This window comes from Rattus norvegicus, chromosome 3 (assembly GCF_021556685.1).
Source record: "Rattus norvegicus strain SHRSP/BbbUtx chromosome 3, alternate assembly SHRSP_T2T, whole genome shotgun sequence".
Lineage (NCBI taxonomy): Eukaryota > Metazoa > Chordata > Mammalia > Rodentia > Muridae > Rattus > Rattus norvegicus.
Genome location: NC_141536.1, coordinates 115,065,990 through 115,089,389, shown reverse-complemented (window position 1 = coordinate 115,089,389; position 23,400 = coordinate 115,065,990). Strand labels below are relative to the sequence as shown.

Here is a 23,400-nt window from a genome sequence, read left to right as displayed (position 1 = left end):
CCTCCCCCAAACACTTCAGGTGTTTAGAAACAATGGAGACTCTTTGGAGACTCACCAAAAAGAGAAAGAGGAGGAAGAAGTATGGAGGGGAAGGCATGTTCAGGAACTTCTTCCTTCAAAGTGCACCCTATTTCCCAATGATTTCTAGTGAAAAGCTTCATTCTTCACACATCGTGGTTAGGCACCACCAAATAAGTACTGAAATGACTTTGATCACATTCGCAAGATGCGACAAGACAGACTGTCACTAACCAAGATTTCCAAGTCTGTAATTAATACTCTCGACAAATTCCCAACTAATCTGTCAACTCTTGATGTCTTCTACCACACATTTCGAAGCCACAAGACAGTATACCCAGCCCCTGAACTTGCCACGTGTACTCATGTAATTATTCAAGATAATGTTCCCTTTGGGTTTCATTAAAGCAGATAGGCCAGCTCTTGTCATGTAAGCTGCCAATGGGGGAAACTCACTTTGAAAGAAGGCTTGTGAAAGAACACTGGGTTTGGTTTGTAGACTTAAAGGCTAGAGGTAGAAATTAGAGAAAGTGATTTCTGTTTGCTCTAAGGAAGAGTTGTAAAAAAAAAAATGCTGGTGAAGAACAGTATTTCTATGCTCACTGTTCTCCATGGGTGAGAGCCCACCTCAGACACTGGAAAAGAGCAGAGAACCGGCTCGGAAAACCAAACCTCGACTGCCAAGATAGTTTCTAAACCTCAGGTCTGGGGTAGTCTAAAGCATCCTCTTAGCCTTCCCATCCTTACTTCAACAGAACCTAGAATGTGTAGCTGGAAGGGCGTGGCAGGGCTCCCACACGCCACTCCCCTCCGTCTTTTCCTATTAAGAGCATAATCCTCAGCCTTCTTTTACTCACAATATGCGAACTGTGGTTCTGCCCTGTGTCAGAGACAGCACTGGACTTGAAAAGTGTACGTGCACACCGCACACTGCACACAGTCATGGTCTCTTCCATGTGGAAGCTGTTGCAGAGTTTCAGGGGCTCTAAAGAATGCAGTGAGTAGGGAGCTGGCAATATGGCTCAATGGTTAAGCACACTTGCCACTCTTGCAGAGGACCTGGGGGTCAGTCCCTGACCCCCACAAGGTGGCTGACCGCTGTCTCTAACTCCAGCTCCCTTTTCTAGCCACACCCACACCCACCCCCCCCACCCCCAGCACCAGGGACACATATGGTGAACATACATACATGTAAGCAAACATACACGTAAAGCAAAAATAAATCTTAAAAGTACAATCTGCTTAATAATAAGAAGTACTTGAATGTGGCCTGGATAGATGGCTCAGTGGTTACCAGCCCTTGCTGCTCTTCCAGAGAATCCAAGTTTAGTTCACACCCAGGTCAGGTAGTTGTGAACCTGTTCCCAGGGATCTGTCACCCTCTTCTGGCCTCTGCAGGAGTGTGTGTGTGTGTGTGTGTGTGTGTGTGTGTGTGTGTGTTTTTGTTACACATACAGCCTAGTAGACACACATGCATACAGACATATAAGATAAATACAAACCGGAAAGCAAGCAGAAGCATGGGGCTCCAGGAGGCCCTGAGAGTGGATATTTGCCTCTGTAACCTGGGGAGAGGCTCCTGTCTTGTTCCGCTCCTTACATCCACCTACTTGCATATTTTTTTCTCTCTTTTGCCTCTCCCAGCACCACCATATCCAGTTAGGAAGAGGAGATGGCCTAGAAGCAACAGTCTCTACGCTTCCCATGCTCTAAGCTTTCACATTTCCATCCAGCAAGTCCCTGACCATATAGGAATTTGCAGGGTATAGTACCCAACCACTGGCTGCACTCTGTGCATAGGTTTTCCTGCTTCTGTGTGTCTTGCCTCTGTTTCCAGCTCAAATGCTTTTGGGGAAACCCATGTTGAAATACGTGAAGAGATGCTGCTCTCCTCCTGCTTGGACACTGTGCTAGCTTCTTTAAATCTATCCCAGAAGAAGGTGAAGAAAATGAATTCCACAGCCTAGGCCTTGAAGAGGCTCACAGACCCTGCTCCTGTTCTCCTGTGACCCTGATAGTGTCCAGTGTCACTTGCTAGAGGATGGAGACCTGATGAAGAAGAGCTCAGGAGCTTTGGTCAACAGCCAGCACCCACTGCTGATGTAGCAGGGGGCCATCTTGCTTCCCCTGACCCCAGTACTGTTGTGCGCACTTGACTGTAACTCCAGGAATCATCATCACACATAAGACTCCCCAAAGAACTGCCAAGGCCTAAGCCTCGCAGAACCGAAATTAATTACTATTAATGGCTTAATGTCCAGAAGTGTGAAGCAAATAAACTTGCTATATCAATTGTACCCCATTTTTGAAAGGAGTCCGTTGGAGCTGACACCCATCTTCTAGAGGACTGATTAGTATTAAGTTCCTGTCCATCATTTTCAGCCAACTTGATTTCTGATGAACCTGGATATTGGGAGAGAAACCAAAAGAGAAGAGGAAGTGGGGCTGGGGATGGCTCAGCAGGTTAAAGTGCTGCCTGCTCTTGCAGAGGACCTGAGTTCAGTTCTCAGCACCCACATGTGGTCACAACCGCCTTTAACTTCAACTCCATGGGATCCGTGTGTGCATATATACACAGACACAGAGACATACACACACATAAATGAAACAAATCACTTTAAAAAGCAAGGGAATCTTTGAGGCTGGAGAGATGGCTTGGTTGCTGAAGTGCTTGCCACACACGAGAGAGGAGCCACATGTATGCTAGTTAACAAGAGGCATCAAATAAACAGGTACAGTTTGCAGTTGCCATGCCAGCCAGCTCTGGGGGGTGGAGGTGGGGATTCCTGGGTTTTGCTGGTGTTTGTTGGGGGGGGAGGGAGGGAAGCAGAGATGGGGGAGGGAAGGGAGGGAGGGAGGGAGGGAGGGGGAGAGAGAGGGATGGAGGGAGGGAGAGAGGGAGGGAGGGAGGGGGAGGCAGAGAGCTACTGAGTAAAGCATTCAATATGGACACTGGCTCCCACACGATCCACACTTACACCCAGGCACATTACATACAAAGGAAAGGGAATCTTCAAATAAATAAGAAAATGTTTAATCTAAAGATGTGATGGGGACAAAATTCAAGCTGCTAGTGAAATGAAGTTTCTGTATTACTTCTGTTTTACTTTTGATACTGGGTCACACTATGTAGCCTGGAACTTACTAGATAGATCAGGTTGTTCTTAAACTAACAAATACTTGCCTATCTCCATCTTTCAAGTGCTGGGATTACAGGTGTGCACCACCATGTCTGGCTTCTGTGTTACTTGTGGTTATCGGGTCAATATCTTTGTCCCTGCTGTGACATATAACTGGTCTCCTCACTAAACACCCAGAGGCTGTGTTCTGACACAATCCCTACCTATTTGTCTACCTTGAAGATTTGTATCATGACTAATTCTGATTGCCAACTTGATTAGATTAAAAAACATGGTGCTGGTTCACAGTGGTGCATGCCTTTGATCCCAGCACTTGGATAGCAGGGACAGGGAATTTCTGTGAGTTTGAGACCAGGCTGGTCTACAGAGTGAGTTCCAGGACAGCCAGGGCTGTGCAGAGAAACTCTGTCCAAAACAAAACAAAACAGCAAACAAAAAAAGATAATTTTTGAGGTCAACCTTTGACCTCTACATGCATGCTCATACTTATGAGTGAGCACACATATATGTGCTCATACAAATATAAACACACTCATATATATATATATATATGTATATATATATATGAATACACACATAGGCTGTATACACATGAAAATGAAAAAACAGTGGTGGTAGTGCTACTGCTGCTGCTGCTGCTGGTAATAGGGGTGATGATGGTTTGTGGTCCACAGGCTTGAACCCAGGACCTCATGTTTGCCCAGCCCTTCCATGATTATTATCATAGATTCTCTTAGCAATAAATATGACCTCTTTGTGCGCTGGCATTTCCTTTAGTGAGAATGCTAAATCACCATTACCTAAAACAAGAGTGCTGACACAGAGGCATTGATTTAACTGCTTTATAAAAGCGTCTGACACTGATTCAAACTGCTGCTGATTCATAAAAGGAAAAGTCTCTAAAGAAGTCAAGTATGCACGGCTTTCCTTTTAGAATACAGGAAACCATATGAAAGGATCAGCAATGGAATTAAAGTAACCACAGGGCCGCGCTTGGTAGCATTTTTAACAGACAAAGGCATTTACACAAAACGAGAAAGAATATTCAATTAGGTGGTTATCACAGAGCTGCAGCGCACTACTTTCACACCTTTTAATACCGAAGAATATGGTATCTGAATCAACTGATGGTTTAGTCTGATAAACACATAACCGATTTGTGATTTTTCAGTCACAAAAACTGCCTCAAGGGCAGAAACCTCCCAGATACACGAAATACAGTATTAACTACAGCTGTCCCTTTGGTGTCTCCAGGGAGTGCTTCCCAGACTGAGATACTGTCTTGGAGAGAGGCGGGGGGGGGGGGATCTGTGGGTGCTTAAATCCTTTAACTAGAATGCAGTGGTATTCTCGACCCCTTCAGATCCCCCCTGTGCTTCCTACCCTTAGCAGGCTAAGATTCAGCAAGATGGGAGTACCGGAGACGCACTTGCCACTGCGCTCCAGCTTTCCCAGTTCTCACCATTTTGACTCACCTGTTAGTCCCTCCCATCTGATAAGCCCACACTTCTGTCTGTCTGCATTCTACACAGTCTTTCACCCCATGTTTGAAGCACTAGGGACTTTGACTTATCCCCAAGGACATCATGATTTCTCTATGAGGTTACTTCATCGTTTTGAGCACAGCACTGGCTGCTTTGTAGTGTAGCTTTGCTTTGTATGGATTCTGTACCTTCTTCACTTGAGAGCAAAACTCTCTCTACGCCTTTCTTAGGAGCCCTTACAAGTTGCTATTAAAAGCATTTGCGTCTGTGAAGCTAAAACGTCCGGGACACCTACCTTCTTGATAATAATAAATCCATACTCAAAAGTCGAATACTTAGAGAGGATCCAAGTAGGGTGTGGACTTTGTAGGCTTAGGTGTACAAGCAAATGCACAAAAATAGTTGTGTGTACACTACATCTGGAACATGTAACTGGGATATGTACAATTAAAATTAAATATGTAAAATTAAAATTTAATAGCCTTAAGAATATACTAATTAAGGCTTAATGTAGTGAAGTATGCTCATGAATTCTATTGCTAATTAGAAAGATCTGCTGGAGAGAAATGACTGGATGGAGTGACACATCATGTTCACAGACGAGGGTTAGAGCATCAGTTCTTTCCAAACTGAGATTAGAGTCAACGTAAATTCAAGCAGGAAATATACAAGCGATTCTAAAATGCGTAGAGAAATTAAAATAAATAGGGTAGCCGAAATAATTTTGAAAAGGAATACAATACACAGGAGACTTGTATTATCCAATATAAGATTGATTACAACAATCAAGACAAAATTAGTAAAAATGACAGACAAGTCAATGAATGGAGTAAAATATGAAGTCCCTGAACACCTCATAATCATATGTTCAAATGATTCTCCCCAGAGAAGGCAAAATACTTGAATGGGAAAAGGCAAGTTTATTACCACATAGTGATTAGATACTTGGCTAATTTTATGACAATTAACCCACTTCTACCCCATCCTATGCTCAGAAATTAATTTGAGGTAGGAAGTAGACATCGTTGTAAAAGCAAATGTCATTTGCTTTCTTGGAAAGTATAAGGGCCAATCTTCACAATTTTCAGTTAGGTAAAACGTTTTAGAAAAGGCACAAGGGCACTAGTAAAAAATTGAAAACTGACAACTTACACCAACCAATTAAAGCCTGATTCTTATTAAGAAAATGATCAGACTACAGGATGGGAAAATTAAAAGTTCTCATATTTACAGTGTCTAGCAAATTCCTATCACATAGCACTATGCAGTTTTTAATAGGACCGAGGACAAAATCACATATTTCACAAAAATATGAGGACATATCAACGACCAATAAGCACTTGGAAGGATTCTCAACATCACCAGATGTCAGAGATGGATGTTAACACGGCGAGAGAGCATCCCTGTGAGCACCCATGAACACTGCCTCTCTGGGACAATGAGACTCTGTACTCAGGGACTGTGACTGAGGTCACCTGGAGGTGAAGGCCAGTTGCTGGAGGCCATGACACATCAGAGTCTTAAAGAAAAGAGCCACGGAGAGGGAGAAGAGACATCAAGAGGCCAGAGGAATCTCCATAAAGAAATACTAGCCGGGTGGGAAATATTTAGGAATGAATTAACACATCACAGACATACACTGTGCAGAGGGATCCAGTCTGTCTGCTCCATTCTCAAGAATTTCTGCAGCAGGAGAACTGAGTTACACATACACAGTCACAACGGCAGGGGATGAGGAAGGCAGGGGAGAAAACTGGCTCCCAGAAATGTCTCCAGCCATGGACACTTCTCCAATGTGATTAAAGCCTGTGTTATACAGTCTGCCCTCTGCTAAAACTCATCAAAGTGTACCAAAATTTACATATTTCAGTGTATGCAAAATAAGCCCCACTTTTCCATATTAGTTTTTAATTAAAATGTCTAAGAGGAAAATGAAAGACAAAAGGCAATTTTGGGGGAAACAGTATGTGACTGCAAACTTTAAACTTTAGTTTTTGTGAAAGATAACAGAAAATAACATCTGCCATCTCTCTATATAAAGGGTGCATTTTGACTCCTACAAAGAAGGGAGAACACAGTAATATAGTTTTACATTTATGTAGTGTGTGTGTGTGTGTGTGTGTGTGTCTTAAAACACACCATATCATGCATGTGAAACTCAGAGAACAACTTTTGATAGTTTGATAGTATGTTTTTCCCTTCCATCCTGTGGACCCCAGTAACTAAACTCAGGTAGTCAGGCTTGGTGGCAAGTACTCTGACCAAATGATCCTGCTCAATGGTCCAATAATACAATTTCTTTAATGGAAAATGCAATGCATTTTGTTTTCTTCTTTACCGTAAAAGGCCAGCCCTTCTCAGAGTGAGCCCCCTGTTTGGAAGTCAGCCTGCATGGCTCTCAGGCCAGCTATGCCTGGAAGGGATGCTCTAGATTAGATGAAAGGCAATAAGGTCTCATGGTCAGAGAGTGTAGGAAGTGTAGGGGTGGTTCTGATGCTAAGGTCCTGTTTCCTAATTGGTTCTTGATCTGTCAGTAAAGATGCCGTGGGCCAATTGCCTGGCAGAAGGAATAGGTGGGACTTCCAGGTCCCCATAGGCAAGCTAGCAGATGCAAAGGAAGGAAAGAGTTTTTGCCATGCTTTGGAGGGACAAAAGGTGACCATCCATGTGAAATCTCGGGAGAAGCAGTCATAGACTGTTCCCAGGCGGAAGGATGGGGTGTTGAGCTGGGGCTAAAGGTAAGTGAGCAACTAAAGTTGAGGACAGATTTGGGGTGCTGAGGTAAGAGTATTGGGGAGGGCACGGAAGTTGTGGGAGATTAGTAATGCCTAACAATGGAGCCAATAAGACAAGTTGAAATTGAACAACCATGTGTGTCTGTGTTTTTCATCCATGGATTTAATATTCTCTGGGTGGAGGTTGGTAGCTCAGTCCGATTTCCTTCAGAGCTTAGGCGGGGGGAGGGAAGGAGTAGCAAAAGCTACAGCCAACAAGGGAGACTCTTTAGTATGAGGCCAGGGGAGCAGAAATGGCTCAGGGAAAATGGGACTCCCAGAGTCAACTGACCTGAGAAATTCAGAAAGTTCTCTGGAAAGGACTCTGATGGGGCTACAGCCATGGCTCAGTGGGCCATGCTGCCCCAGAGCGCCTGAGGTCCTGTCCCAGCACATTCGTGTAATCCCATCCTATCTGACCACACTTTTCTTTGCACAGAAGTCACTATTAATGCTCATTCTGAGGAGACAGATCCCCTCTTCTCTTAACCACAATGCACACCCTAGATATTTTATTAAAACAAACCTGAGAGGACTTGAAAGGGTGAAGAAAGAAACAGGGCAGCTAGGGCCTGTGGGCTCCTGGGTGACTGGGATGATAGTTGCCAACTTCACTATATCTAGAATGAACAACAACCCAGAAATGGAGTGCACACCTGTGATCCAGTCTTGCAGTTGGAAGACACAGGCTTTTTAGCCAGATCTTGACATAGGATGACTTATGCTTTCAATCCAGATCTTGAGGCATTGTGGTCATGACAAGCTTAGGCCCAGGCAAAGTAGTACACACTTTTAATCCCAGGAGACAGAGGTAAGCAGATCTCTGAGTTCAAGGCCAGCCTCAGACAGAGCAAGTTCCAAATCCAGTACATACCTTTAATCTGGGCCACACCTTCTGCCGGAGGCCTACATAAGGACAATGGAAGAAGGAAGGCCCTGTCTACCTGCCTGCACTTATTTGCCAGCACATCTGTTGGAACCTATTTCTTCAGGATTCCAGCTTGTACAGAAGACCAGCTGAAACAACTAATCTCATGGACTGAGCGACTACTTTCCACCCACAGCTGTCTATAGTTGGACTGCAGCCCGTAAGTCATTTCAACAAATTCCCTTAATAGATAGAGACACTCCATGAGTTCTGTGACTCTATGGACCCTGACTAATACAGTGATGGTGGTAATTTCCTTGGTTTTCTTTCTGATGCACAGATCCCCAGTGAAGAGAAACCAACAAATGTTGACAAATACCCCAACACACATGTGCTGTCTTTCACCAAACACCAGGTAAGGGCAGCTTCCCTACACAGAGTTTTGCCATGCATTGTTCTAGTTCATCCAAGCCCCACAGAGAAAGCTGTGTCCACACTCCCGATACCTCAACAGGTCACCTGGATAGTCTTCTATCCCGACAGGTTGTAGCGAGATCCTCACGGGGAGCTGTGCCTTCTACCTCCTGGCAGTGGAGAGCCCCTTTCCTCTTCCACATAGGGTCAGAGAAGGCCTGGTGAGAACTTAGCATTAACATGAAAGTGACCAGGCCACATGGGGAAAATGATGAGATCTTTTCTGTCTTTCCTTACCAGTGGAATTGGTAAGGCTGACCGTGTTGAACCCCCTGCACTGTAGAGTTTCCTTTCTGTTGCTGGGTTTAAACATTCTGACTAAAGCATCTAAGGGTAGGAAAGGGTTTATTTCCACACTCTCAGGTCTGGAGGAGGCAAAGTACAACCTGAGGCAGCCGCTGTGGAGGAACACTGCTACTCGCTGGCTCGCTGGCTCGCTGGCTCGCTGGCTCGCTGGCTCGCTGGCTCGCTGGCTCGCTGGCTCGCTGGCTCGCTGGCTCGCTGGCTCGCTGGCTTGCTGGCTTGCTGGTGCTTGGTTAGTTTTCTTAGGAAATGATGCCACCCACAGTGGTATGGGCCCTTCTGCATCAATTAACAATCAAGATAGTTTTCTCCCTGCCAACCTAATCTGAGCTGTCCCTCAGCTGAGACCACCTTCTCAGGTGACCCTAGATCAGCAGTTCTTAACTTGTGGGTTGTAACTTCTTTGGGGTCTGAATGTCTCTTTCACAGAGACCAATCACCCAAGACCATCGAAAAAACACAGATATTTGCATTATGATTCATAACAGTAGCAAACTTATGGTTACGAAGTAGCAGCAAAATAATTTTGTGGTTGGGGGCCCCTACAACATGAAAAACTGTATTAAAGGGTGGCAGCCTTAGGAAGGCTGGGAACCACTGCTCCAGACTGTTGAGCTGACAGTTAAAAGCTAACCAGAACATCTAGTGGGGGAACATCTAGATGCAGTGGGGAACTCAGAATTTTTATTTCTGTGACGTGGTGATAAGGTAAGAGAGCCCTACCATTCCCCCACAGTGCTAGAGGAAGCCAGCTAAAGACGCTTAAGCAGATCCAGATTGTTTTGTGACATAAAGCCTCAAACATTCAGGTTTCAATCAAAAGATACTCATCATACCCAGAGCCAGGAAATGTCAGGCTAAAAGAGGATGACAGTGAAGCCAACGTAGAGATGACATGGGTAAGAGCACTAAGTAGCCTGGTAAAAATGCTCCAGTGACTGGTTATGCGCAGGCTCGCACACAAGGAACAGTATCTGCATACCGCCCAGGGTGGTGAAAATAGAAAACAGCCCAATGCTGTGCTCTGGCTCAGGAAACGAGAACACCTGGGTCACATGACTTCCGGCGTGTAAAGATGTCGTATCTGCTCTAGCAAGGAAGGGTGTCCAGGCCTTTAAAATTATCAGCATGTATCCACTGCATGGTCTAGCAAGAGCTCTTGGGCATTTACTCTGGAGAAATTAGAATTTATATCCACATAAAATCCTGTACATCAACGTTTTAAAACCCAAGTGGTTTTAGTTTTTTTTTTTAAAAAGTGGTCTTAACTGTTAAAAGCTAGACTGGTTATTCACACCGTGTGTGAAATGCTACTCAGTAAATATAAATCAGGCTCTTGACACATGAAACAGCAGAGATGCATCTCCAGAAAATGACGCAGAAGGAGAAAGCTGATCGGAAGCGCGTATGTTTTATGCGACCCCTCGATGAAAAGATTATTATGCAAATGAAGAGCAGATGGGTGCATGTGACCTGGGATTAGAGAGAGGGGATAAAGGAAGACATATGACCATAAAAGAACCACGTGAGGGGTCCTGTGGTGATGGAGGCACACTACACCCTCCCAGTGTCAAGGTAACCATATCCTAACCCTGCATGAGATGCTCTAACGCTTTGAAGGGTATTTTCAAATGGGGGAACTAGGCAAAGAATTGTGGAACTGCTGTGTGTCGTTCTGGACAGCTACAGATGAACGTGTAACCCGCCCCCCCAAACAAAACATTTAATCCAGAAAGAAAACCAATGGGATCATAGCATACGTTTCAAGTCAGATTCTAACAAGGGAGTTTTATACGAGCCCCCAAAGCCGCCTCCTTTGATTTTTATGCCTTTTAGTTGGCATATAATGTGCACAAGGAGCTCTAAGCTCAGCAGCTTGCTAAATTATGCCAGAATGAACACACTTATTTATCACACAGGTTAAGAAGTAGAACATCTGCCTCCCAAAAGACTTTAAAAAATAATCGTGCGCTCACACCTGACATTCTTATTACACCGGCTCAGCAGTAACTCATTAGCTGAGCAGAGTGCCCGTGGCTGTGATGTGGGCCTACGACTTGCAATGTGAGCTGCCCAGCCAAGGAGGGTGCAAGAGCCTCAGCTTCCCACAGATGCATCAGCTCCCACAGGTCAAACTTGTCGTCACCCCCACATGCTATCCTTGTCTAGTTACTAAATCCTGAGCAGTGGGGATGGGAAGACACAGGGATGGGGCAGTAGCTAGCACTGGAGAGATAGTTTAGTGGTGAAGAGCATTTACTCCTATGGCAGACGGTTTGGTTCTCAGCACCCACATCGGGCTGCTAACAACTGCCTATAACTCCAGTTCAGGAGGATCTAACGCCCTCTCCTGGCCTCCTCCGGCATAGCATGAACATGGTGTACCTATGCCCATGCAGATACATATACATACATGTACATACAAATAAATGAATAAATGTTAAAAATAATAATTGAAGGGAATAGGCATTACCTTCAGGAAATGAAAGGCAACCACGAGGAGATTTGCTTTTGTAAGTGTTAACTTATGACGAAATGGATACACAGAGGATTATTATTTGTTTCTATTTCAAGTGAAATCCGTTACATTTTACAGGAATCCTAATAAGATCACTGTGCATAACTGTGGCTGGGGTGGTCCAGTGGGATCCATCTCCTGAAAAGTCCTCTTGGTACAGCACAATCACTCGCAGGCACAAATTCCAACCATCGGATATTTGTGGCTCCTGGGTTGAGGGTGTGCACCCTCAGAGAGAAGAGTGTCCCACTTGCCAGGCATGTGGGCATCTCCCTGAGGGGCCCAGGCTGGTGGCCCTGGACGAACTCAGGCTGGATACCTGCATGACAACTCCGCTCCTCGGCTGCTCTTGAATGAAGGAAATAGAGGGGTCCCAGTTCATTCCCCAGGTACACAAAGCTCTACTGAGGGCCCGACGTCGGACCAGGTGGCTGCCAGGTGAAAGTCAGGACGGGTGGCTGGGTATGACCTCGTGTTCTTCTGCTACTGGTTAAACCGAAGAAACCAAACCCCATGTGTGTTTTCTTAACCTCGGCTCAATGACTCCAATTTGTCAGTTCAAGCTAGTGCTTCATGGCATCAGTGCACACAGGGGTCAGGAGAGGAAAGGAGAAAGAGGCACCCCCAGCCCTTAGCAGTGATCTGCAGCACTGATCATCTTCCCATCTCCCTGTTTTAGAGTCTTTGGCCCTAGGAACAGATAGTTAGCTGGGATAGATGCTCTGGTTGCTCCATTTTCCTCCAGAGGGGCACCAGCAGCTGTACAGAAGAGGCAATGGGATCAGCTCCACTCTGGTTACCCTTTCAATTCCAACAGGATTGTAAGTCTTTCTAGTTACACGTCCAGTGAGTCAATGCCAGCTGCCCAATCCTCGACCTTGGTCCCCAGCAGGACCCGGGTCCCCTTTCCGTAGCAGACTAGCTCTCACCACCTTTCCCCTTTGGCAGAGATGTTACAGCAGGGTTTCTATACCTCAGCGCTTGCCTGAAGCCACACCAGTTGGGCTTAAACTGGTAGGAAGCAGAGATCTTTTCTCACTCGTCTGACAAAGGGAACAGTGTACGCAGTAGCTGAGGGCTTAGGGCCAAGGAGCCTGGCCTCAGTTTCCCACTCCTGTGGATATTTTCAACACCCACTGCTTGAAAGCTCAGCTCATGCTACACTGACCATCTGAGCATCTGTTGAGCTGCCTTAGGCAAAGGCGGACGGAAGGGAAAGCTAAGTGTTCTTCAGAATAGCATCCAACAGAGCCTAGAAAACATCCAAGGAGGTCTCTGCAGAAGGTGAAACCTCCATCTCCGAGCTTCATGGCTTTGAGTGTGGGGCATACATTCTCCTGGAGGATAAGGTTGAGGCGACAGGTGAACCTAGCATCATCCCTCCACTTACAGCTCTCCCCCTAATTTTTCTGTTGTTTTTCCTTCTCCCAATCTTTCGGCATTTGCCTTTATAGTCTGCACTTAGTTCAAAATGAATGAGTAGCTTGAGTGACTATAAGCACCAAATATAAATAAACAAAAGCCTGTAAGGTACACATGTAATAAACGGGAATCACCCATCTCCTGAATTCGAATACCGGCCCAGAGATACTTGCTTAAGGGACGCTTCTTCTGCATTTTCTTACTCTAAGTCATATTTGAGAATGAAGCCTCTGTGCCAGTACTGGGAAGGACAGGCCCGTCAGTCATCAGTCTTGAATGCTTTTTCTTTTTTCTTTTTTGTTTTTGTTTGTTTTTTTATTATTAACTTGAGTATTTCTTATATACATTTCGAGTGTTATTCCCTTTCCCGGTTTCCGGGCAAACATCCCCCTCCCCCCTCCCCTTCCTTATGGGTGTTCCCCTCCCAACCCTCCCCCCATTGCCGCCCTCCCCCCATAGACTAGTTCACTGGGGGTTCAGTCTTAGCAGGACCCAGGGCTTCCCCTTCCACTGGTGCTCTTACTAGGATATTCATTGCTACCTATGGGGTCAGAGTCCAGGGTCAGTCCATGTATAGTCTTTAGGTAGTGGCTTAGTCCCTGGAAGCTCTGGTTGCTTGGCATTGTTGTAATTTTGGGGTCTCGAGCCCCTTCAAGCTCTTCCAGTTCTTTCTCTGATTCCTTCAATAGGGGACCTATTCTCAGTTCAGTGGTTTGCTGCTGGCATTCGCCTCTGTATTTGCTGTATTCTGGCTGTGTCTCTCAGGAGCGATCTACATCCGGCTCCTGTCGGTCTGCACTTCTTTGCTTCATCCATCTTGTCTAATTGGGTGGCTGTATATGTATGGGCCACATGTGGGGCAGGCTCTGAATGGGTGTTCCTTAAGTCTCTGTTTTAATCTTTGCCTCTCCCTTCCCTGCCAAGGGTATTCTTTTTCCTCATTTAAAGAAGGAGTGAAGCATTCACATTTTGATCATCCGTCTTGAGTTTCGTTTGTTCTAGGGATCTAGGGTAATCCAAGCATTTGGGCTAATAGCCACTTATCAATGAGTGCATACCATGTATGTCTTTCTGTGATTGGGTTAGCTCACTCAGGATGATATTTTCCAGTTCCAACCATTTGCCTACGAATTTCATAAACTCGTTGTTTTTGATAGCTGAGTAATATTCCATTGTGTAGATGTACCACACTTTCTGTATCCATTCCTCTGTTGAAGGGCATCTGGGTTCTTTCCATTTTCTGGCTATTATAAATAAGGCTGCGATGAACATAGTGGAGCACGTGTCTCTTTTATATGTTGAGGCATCTTTTGGGTATATGCCCAAGAGAGGTATAGCTGGATCCTCAGGCAGTTCAATGTCCAATTTTCTGAGGAACCTCCAGACTGATTTCCAGAATGGTTTTACCAGTCTGCAATCCCACCAACAATGGAGGAGTGTTCCTCTTTCTCCACATCCTCGCCAGCATCTGCTGTCACCTGAGTTTTTGATCTTAGCCAATCGCACTGGTGTGAGGTGAAATCTCAGGGTTGTTTTGATTTGCATTTCCCTTATGACTAAAGATGTTGAACATTTCTTTAGGTGTTTCTCAGCCATTCGGCATTCCTCAGCTGTGAATTCTTTGTTTAGCTCTGAACCCCATTTTTTAATAGGGTTATTTGTTTCCCTGTGGTCTAACTTCTTGAGTTCTTTGTATATTTTGGATATAAGGCCTCTATCTGTTGTAGGATTGGTAAAGATCTTTTCCCAATCTGTTGGTTGCCGTTTTGTCCTAACCACAGTGTCCTTTGCCTTACAGAAGCTTTGCAGTTTTATGAGATCCCATTTGTCGATTCTTGATCTTAGAGCATAAGCCATTGGTGTTTTGTTCAGGAAATTTTTTCCAGTGCCCATGTGTTCCAGATGTTTCCCTAGTTTTTCTTCTATTAGTTTGAGTGTGTCTGGTTTGATGTGGAGGTCCTTGATCCACTTGGACTTAAGCTTTGTACAGGGTGATAAGCATGGATCGATCTGCATTCTTCTACATGTTGCCCTCCAGTTGAACCAGCACCATTTGCTGAAAATGCTATCTTTTTTCCATTGGATGGTTTTGGCTCCTTTGTCAAAAATCAAGTGACCATAGGTGTGTGGGTTCATTTCTGGGTCTTCAATTCTATTCCATTGGTCTATCTGTCTGTCTCTGTACCAATACCATGCAGTTTTTATCACTATTGCTCTGTAATACTGCTTGAGTTCAGGGATAGTGATTCCCCCTGAAGTCCTTTTATTGTTGAGGATATCTTTAGCTATCCTGGGTTTTTTGTTATTCCAGATGAATTTGCAAATTGTTCTGTCTAACTCTTTGAAGAATTGGATTGGTATTTTGATGGGGATTGCATTGAATCTGTAGATTGCTTTTGGTAAAATGGCCATTTTTACTATATTAATCCTGCCAATCCATGAGCATGGGAGATCTTTCCATCTTCTGAGGTCTTCTTCAATTTCTTTCCTCAGTGTCTTGAAGTTCTTATTGTACAGATCTTTTACTTGCTTGGTTAAAGTCACACCGAGGTACTTTATATTATTTGGGTCTATTATGAAGGGTGTCGTTTCCCTAATTTCTTTCTCGGCTTGTTTCTCTTTTGTATAGAGGAAGGCAACTGATTTATTTGAGTTAATTTTATACCCAGCCACTTTGCTGAAGTTGTTTATCAGCTTTAGTAGTTCTCTGGTGGAACTTTTGGGATCACTTAAATATACTATCATGTCATCTGCAAATAGTGATATTTTGACCTCTTCTTTTCCGATCTGTATCCCTTTGATCTCCTTTTGTTGTCTGATTGCTCTGGCTAGAACTTCAAGAACTATATTGAATAAGTAGGGAGAGAGTGGGCAGCCTTGTCTAGTCCCTGATTTTAGTGGGATTGCTTCAAGTTTCTCTCCATTTAGTTTAATGTTAGCAACTGGTTTGCTGTATATGGCTTTTACTATGTTTAGGTATGGGCCTTGAATTCCTATTCTTTCCAGGACTTTTATCATGAAGGGGTGTTGAATTTTGTCAAATGCTTTCTCAGCATCTAATGAAATGATCATGTGGTTCTGTTCTTTCAGTTTGTTTATATAATGGATCACGTTGATGGTTTTCCGTATATTAAACCATCCCTGCATGCCTGGGATGAAGCCTACTTGATCATGGTGGATGATTGTTTTGATGTGCTCTTGAATTCGGTTTGCCAGAATTTTATTGAGTATTTTTGCGTCGATATTCATAAGGGAAATTGGTCTGAAGTTCTCTTTCTTTGTTGTGTCTTTGTGTGGTTTAGGTATAAGAGTAATTGTGGCTTCGTAGAAGGAATTCGGTAGGGCTCCATCTGTTTCAATTTTGTGGAATAGTTTGGATAATATTGGTATGAGGTCTTCTATGAAGGTTTGATAGAATTCTGCACTAAACCCGTCTGGACCTGGGCTCTTTTTGGTTGGGAGACCTTTAATGACTGCTTCTATTTCCTTAGGAGTTATGGGGTTGTTTAACTGGTTTATCTGTTCCTGATTTAACTTCGATACCTGGTATCTGTCTAGGAAATTGTCCATTTCCTGAAGATTTTCAAATTTTGTTGAATATAGGTTTTTATAGTAAGATCTGATGATTTTTTGAATTTCCTCTGAATCTGTAGTTATGTCTCCCTTTTCATTTCTGATTTTGTTAATTTGGACACACTCTCTGTGTCCTCTCGTTAGTCTGGCTAAGGGTTTATCTATCTTGTTGATTTTCTCAAAGATTTCTTGTTGATTTCTCAAAGAACCAACTTTTGGTTCTGTTGATTCTTTCTATGGTCCTTGTTTCTACTTGGTTGATTTCAGCTCTGAGTTTGATTATTTCCTGCCTTCTACTCCTCCTGGGTGTATTTGCTTCTTTTTGTTCTAGAGCTTTTAGGTGTGCTGTCAAGCTGCTGACATATGCTCTTTCCTGTTTCTTTCTGCAGGCACTCAGCGCTATGAGTTTTCCTCTTAGCACAGCTTTCATTGTGTCCCATAAGTTTGGGTATGTTGTACCTTCATTTTCATTAAATTCTAAAAAGTTTTTAATTTCTTTCTTTATTTCTTCCTTGACCAGGTTATCATTGAGTAGAGCATTGTTCAATTTCCACGTATATGTGGGCATTCTTCCCTTATTGTTATTGAAGACCAGTTTTAGGCCGTGGTGGTCCGATAGCACGCATGGGATTATTTCTATCTTTCTGTACCTGTTGAGGCCCGTTTTTTGACCAATTATATGGTCAATTTTGGAGAAAGTACCATGAGGAGCTGAGAAGAAGGTATATCCTTTTGCTTTAGGATAGAATGTTCTATAAATATCCGTTAAGTCCATTTGGCTCATGACTTCTCTTAGTCTGTCGACATCACTGTTTAATTTCTGTTTCCATGATCTGTCCATTGATGAGAGTGGGGTGTTGAAATCTCCCACTATTATTGTGTGAGGTGCAATGTGTGTTTTGAGCTTTAGTAAGGTTTCTTTTACGTATGTAGGTCCCCTTGTATTTGGGGCATAGATATTTAGGATTGAGAGTTCATCTTGGTGGATTTTTCCTTTGATGAATATGAAGTGTCCTTCCTTATCTTTTTTGATGACTTTTAGTTGGAAATTGATTTTATTTGATATTAGAATGGCTACTCCAGCTTGCTTCTTCTGACCATTTGCTTGGAAAGTTGTTTTCCAGCCTTTCACTCTGAGGTAGTGTCTGTCTTTGTCTCTGAGGTGTGTTTCCTGTAGGCAGCAGAATGCAGGGTCTTCGTTGCGTATCCAGTTTGTTAATCTATGTCTTTTTATTGGGGAGTTGAGGCCATTGATATTGAGAGATATTAAGGAATAGTGATTATTGTTTCCCTTTATATTCATATTTGGATGTGAGGTTATGTTTGTGTGCTTTCATTCTCTTTGTTTTGTTGCCAAGACGATTAGTTTCTTGCTTCTTCTAGGGTATAGCTTGCCTCCTTATGTTGGGCTTTACCATTTATTATCCTTTGTAGTGCTGGATTTGTAGAAAGATATTGTGTAAATTTGGTTTTGTCATGGAATATCTTGGTTTCTCCATCAATGTTAATTGAGAGTTTTGCTGGAAACAGTAACCTGGGCTGGCATTTGTGTTCTCTTAGGGTCTGTATGACATCAGTCCAGGATCTTCTGGCCTTCATAGTTTCTGGCGAGAAGTCTGGTGTGATTCTGATAGGTCTCCCTTTATATGTTACTTGACCTTTTTCCCTTACTGCTTTTAATATTTTTTCTTTATTTTGTGCGTTTGGTGTTTTGACAATTATGTGACGGGAGGTGTTTCTTTTCTGGTCCAATCTATTTGGAGTTCTGTAGGCTTCTTGTATGTCTATGGGTATCTCTTTTTTTAGGTTAGGGAAGTTTTCTTCTATGATTTTGTTGAAGATATTTACTGTTCCTTTGAGCTGGGAGTCTTCACTCTCTTCTATACCTATTATCCTTAGGTTTGATCTTCTCATTGAGTCCTGGATTTCCTGTATGTTTTGGACCAGTAGCTTTTTCCGCTTTACATTATCTTTGACAGTTGAGTCAATGATTTCTATGGAATCTTCTGCTCCTGAGATTCTCTCTTCCATCTCTTGTATTCTGTTGGTGAAGCTTGTATCTACAGCTCCTTGTCTTTTCTTTTGGTTTTCTATATCTTGTTTCCATGTGTTTTTTCTTGGTTGCTTCTATTTCCATTTTTAATTCCTTCAACTGTTTGATTGTGTTTTCCTGGAATTCTTTCAGGGATTTTTGCGATTCCTCTCTGTAGGCTTCTACTTGTTTATTAATGTTTTCCTGTGTTTCCCTAAGTGTGTTCATGTCTTTCTTGAATTCCTCCAGCATCATGATCAAATATGATTTTGAAACTAGATCTTGCTTTTCTGGTGTGTTTGGATATTCCATGTTTGTTTTGGTGGGAGAATTGGGCTCCGATGATGGCATGTAGTCTTGGTTTCTGTTGCTTGGGTTCCTGCGCTTGCCTCTCGCCATCAGATTATCTCTAGTGTTACTTTGTTCTGCTATTTCTGACAGTGGCTAGACTGTCCTATAAGCCTGTGTGTCAGGAGTGCTGTAGACCTGTTTTCCTCTCTTTCAGTCAGTTATGGGGACAGAGTGTTCTGCTTTCGGGCGTGTAGTTTTTCCTCTCTACAGGTCTTCAGCTGTTCCTGTGGGCCTGTGTCTTGAGTTCACCAGGCAGCTTTCTTGCAGCAGAAAATTTGGTCTTACCTGTGGTCCCGAGGCTCAAGTTCGCTCGTGGGGTGCTGCCCAGGGGCTCTCTGCAGCGGCAGCAACCAGGAAGACCTGTGCCGCCCCTTCCGGGAGCTTCAGTGCACCAGGGTTCCAGATGGTCTTTGGCTTTTTCCTCTGGCGTCCAAGATGTGTGTGCAGGGAGCAGTCTCTTCTGGTTTCCCAGGCTTGTCTGCCTCTCTGAAGGTTTAGCTCTCCCTCCCACGGGATTTGGGTGCAGAGAACTGTTTATCCGGTCTGTTTCTTTCCGGTTCCGGTGGTGTCTCAGGCACAGGGGTCCTGCCGCTCCTGGGCCCTCCCCCACGGGAGCCCAGAGGCCTTATACAGTTTCCTCTTGGGCCAGGGATGTGGGCAGGGGTGAGCAGTGTTGGTGGTCTCTTCCGCTCTGCAGCCTCAGGAGTGCCCACCTGACCAGGCGGTTGGGTCTCTCTCTCACCGGGTCTGGGAGCAGAGAGCTGCTGCGGGCCGGGATCCGCGGGTCTTGAATGCTTTTTCTTTTCAGCAATTCGACTCTCTGATTGACTGAGCTGAAACTTAAACCCTAGCTGGAACGGTCACCCCAGTAGGAGCAGGCACAGCCAAGAGCCCAGGTCACACCCCATCAGCAGACTCCCAGAAGTTCTCATCCACCCTGGTGGGGAGATAGATCGACTCTTGGGCTGCTGGTCTGCTCTCTGCTTTGTCTTATGAGTGAAGCAAAGCAAAACATGGGCTCTGCCTGGCACATCTGTGAGTGCATCAAAGAAACATTCTGATTGTCATGGGAGAAGAGCTCAGGTGGGCTTAGCTCCAGTAAGATGTGTTCCAGCATTTGGGCGGAGTGGTGCAATGCGCTTGAATGTGGGGGTAGGACTGTCAAAATTCCCTGGACAGAGTTGTGGCTGGTATTTCCCTTCTCATTTTATGAATGAGTTTTTGGTGTTTGACCACGGGGATTCTCATTTTTAATTTCCTATGGCCTCTGAGAGGTAGAAGGTTAGCCCTTTTACTGGGGCCTGGGCTTCCCAAGCCTCCCTTGATTCCTGGCAAATGGTTTATCATCCGTTAATCATTGACATCCATGTTTCAAGTTCAGCGGGGAAACAGAACCTAAATCAACATTTTGCTTAGCATTATCTCTACCATACTGAAGAGGGTCCTCTTTTGACCTTCTTGGTTGTGGTTCACTCAGCACACATCAACTGGAATGCTTCTTTTGGTGTTGGTTTTGCTATTAGTAAGAGTAATATTACACACTTCCATATGGTGAAATCTGTAAGGTTTCTCCTCTGCGTACTCTGTGTTTTTAAAAAAGATTTATTTTATTTTCAAGTGTATGTGAGTGTCTCTGTGTTGAGTTATGTGCACATTGAAAGCAGTGCACTCAGTGGCCAGAAGAGGGCGTCAGATTCCTCTGGAGCTAGAGTTACAGAGCATGGCGAGCCTCCTCACACAGGTACACACTGTTCATGGCTGAGCCATCTCTCCAGCCCGTTATTTTTACCTTTTGTCCCAGTCCTAGCCATTTCCCAAGACTTACTGCTCCTTTTCTCAACAAGTGATTAGGAGCCAAGAATGGCTGCCATTTGTTTGCTGATGCCCTGGGTCCCATTTCCTAGCAGGCACATTAAGACAAGAGGCTTGGAGGTAGGAAGATGCAGGTCTCTCTAACTTTGGCTGGTTCCCGTTTCACTCTGAGCCTGTTTCCTCATCAGAGAGGGAGGAAAAACAAAAACAAAACAAAACAAAAAAAAACATTCACAGGGTTGGAGGATTGTGTGGAATGGTGCCAGAGAGCCTGTCTGTTCCTGAAAATAGCTTTTGTTATTGCTGCTGCTGCTGCTGCTGCTGCTGCTGCTGCTGCTGCTGTTGCTGTAGTTGTGGTTCTTGCTGATGTTGTTTTCCCACACCAACTTTTATGCTGAATATTATCAAAATATTTGGGAAACATCTTCAGAGCATCATCAGTGATTTGATAAAACAATAAAAGTAATTTTAAGAAAACTTGGAGAAATAAGAAAGTTGCATTGCCCTGAAGCCGTGTACCATTTCCAGCAGACCTGAGCTTTCTCTTTGTCTCAGAGAGACGTGACTGAAGAGAGGGCTGGAGGGGATGACAGTGAAACACCAGAGACAGCACTAAGTAAAAACCTTAACTGGAGACCTCGCCACAACAAGCTGGATGCTAGGGAAGAGGCAGGTGAAGTAATTCCTCCCTGAATTGTACGGATCCTTTGAAGAAACCTCAAGCAAGGCATTCGGTTTAAGGCTGGCCTCATCCTGAATGTCTCTTTGGAGCATCTTGTAAGGTGAAGTAATTCCAATGGACTTTACGGAATCATGGAGACCATTACTCAAAAGCATCAAGCGACACACACAAGGTAACACAGCTGACATAGGAGGGAACGGAGATAAAAGCTTAAAGACGCAAGACCCTGAAACTGTTACCTGGAGGTTATACAACAATGGTGTTTTAATCTACAGGGAAATAAAGGACAAAGTTAAATGTATTTTGGGAGTAGAAACTAAAAAGTGCCCCCAGGGAACATGACAAAGAAAGTGGGGACCTGTTCAGATAAAAAGTCTAACAGCTAGAATAAAACTGGAGGAGGGGGATGAGTTAGCCTCAAGGAGAACGACACCCGAGGAGTCAGGGAACTTGAAATACTGGAGGAAACACCTAGGCCACTTTCAAGGACACAGAGAACCCCTGTCTGTCTCATACAGATTTGTCAGAACCCTCCTGCTGGGCATCTTCCCATGACCAAGGACCCCGAACCTATTTTGAAGAAAATCTAATGATTTCCTGGATGACTAGAGGTTCCTGAAATGAGGTATGGTGGAGGGGAGATGATGGAGAGGGAGGTGATGGAGGGGAGAGATGATGGAGGGGGAGATGATAGAGGGGGAAGTGATGAGGGGGAAGTGGTGGAGGGAGAGGTGATGGAGGAAAAGTGATGGAGGGGAAGGTGGTGGAGGGGGAGGTGATGGAGGGGGGAGGTGATAGAGGGGGGAGATGATAGAGGGGGAAGTGATGAGGGGGAGATGATAGAGGAGGGAGATGATAGAGGGGGAAGTGATGAGGGGGAAGTGGTAGAGGGAGAGGTGATGGAGGGAGAGGTGATGGAGAGAAAGGTGATGGAGGGGAAGGTGGTGGAGGGAGAGGTGATGGAGGGGGGAGGTGATGGAGGGGGGAGGTGATGGAGGGGGGAGATGATAGAGGTGGGAGATGATGGAGGGGGAGATGATAGAGGGGGAAGTGATGAGGGGGAAGTGGTGGAGGGAGAGGTGATGGAGGGGAAGGTGGTGGAGGGGGAGATGATGGAGAGGGAGGTGATGGAGGGAAGATGATGGAGGGGGTGGTGATGGAGGGAAGATGATGGAGGGGGAGATGATGGAGGGAAGATGATGGAGGGGGAGATGATGGAGGGGAAGGTGGTGGAGGGGGAGATGATGAGGGAGGGGGAAGTGGTGGAGGGAGAGGTGATGGAGGGAGAGGTGATGGAGGAGAAGTTGGTGGAGGGTGAGGTGGTAGAGGGGGAGGTGATAGAGGGGGAAGGTAGTAGAGGGGGAGGTGGTGGAGAGGGAAGTGGTGGTGGGGGAGGTGGTGGAGGGGGGAGATGATGAGGGGGAGATGATGAGGGAGAGGTGGTGGAGGGGGAGGTGATAGAGGGGGAAGGTAGTAGAGGGGGAGGTGGTGGAGAGGGAAGTGGTGGTAGGGGAGGTGGTGGAGGGGGGAGATGATGAGGGGGAGATGATGAGGGAGAGGTGGTGGAGGGGGAGGTGGTGGAGGGGGGAGATGATGAGGGGGAGATGATGAGGGAGAGGTGGTGGAGGGGGAGGTGGGGGGGAGGTAGCGGAGGGGGAGGTGGTGGAGGGGGAGGTGGTGGAGGGGGAAGTGGTGGAGGTATGCAATTTCCTCATTTTCTTCCTTTTGAGACACTTGCATGCTCCAAGTTGGCAGTCTAGAAATCCAACAAGGAGGCCTTTGAGCAACCCCATGGACCCTTCCAGAGAAAGGTAGTTCTGAGGCTGGCTCCTTCCTGTTCATCTGCCGGGATGTTGTGAGGGTCCCACAGTTGACAAGTATGGAAATCAGGTTTCACTCCAAGAATACAAAGCACTTAGGTGTCCTACTCGGCCTGCCTCTGCCGCATG

At 45.0% G+C, this 23,400-nt stretch overlaps 1 protein-coding gene across 2 annotated transcripts in view; it reads right to left on the bottom strand.

Annotated features, from left to right (window-relative positions):
- The window catches only part of Acoxl (acyl-CoA oxidase-like), a 305,604-nt gene that overhangs the window by 4,210 nt on the left and 277,994 nt on the right, over window positions 1-23,400 (bottom strand).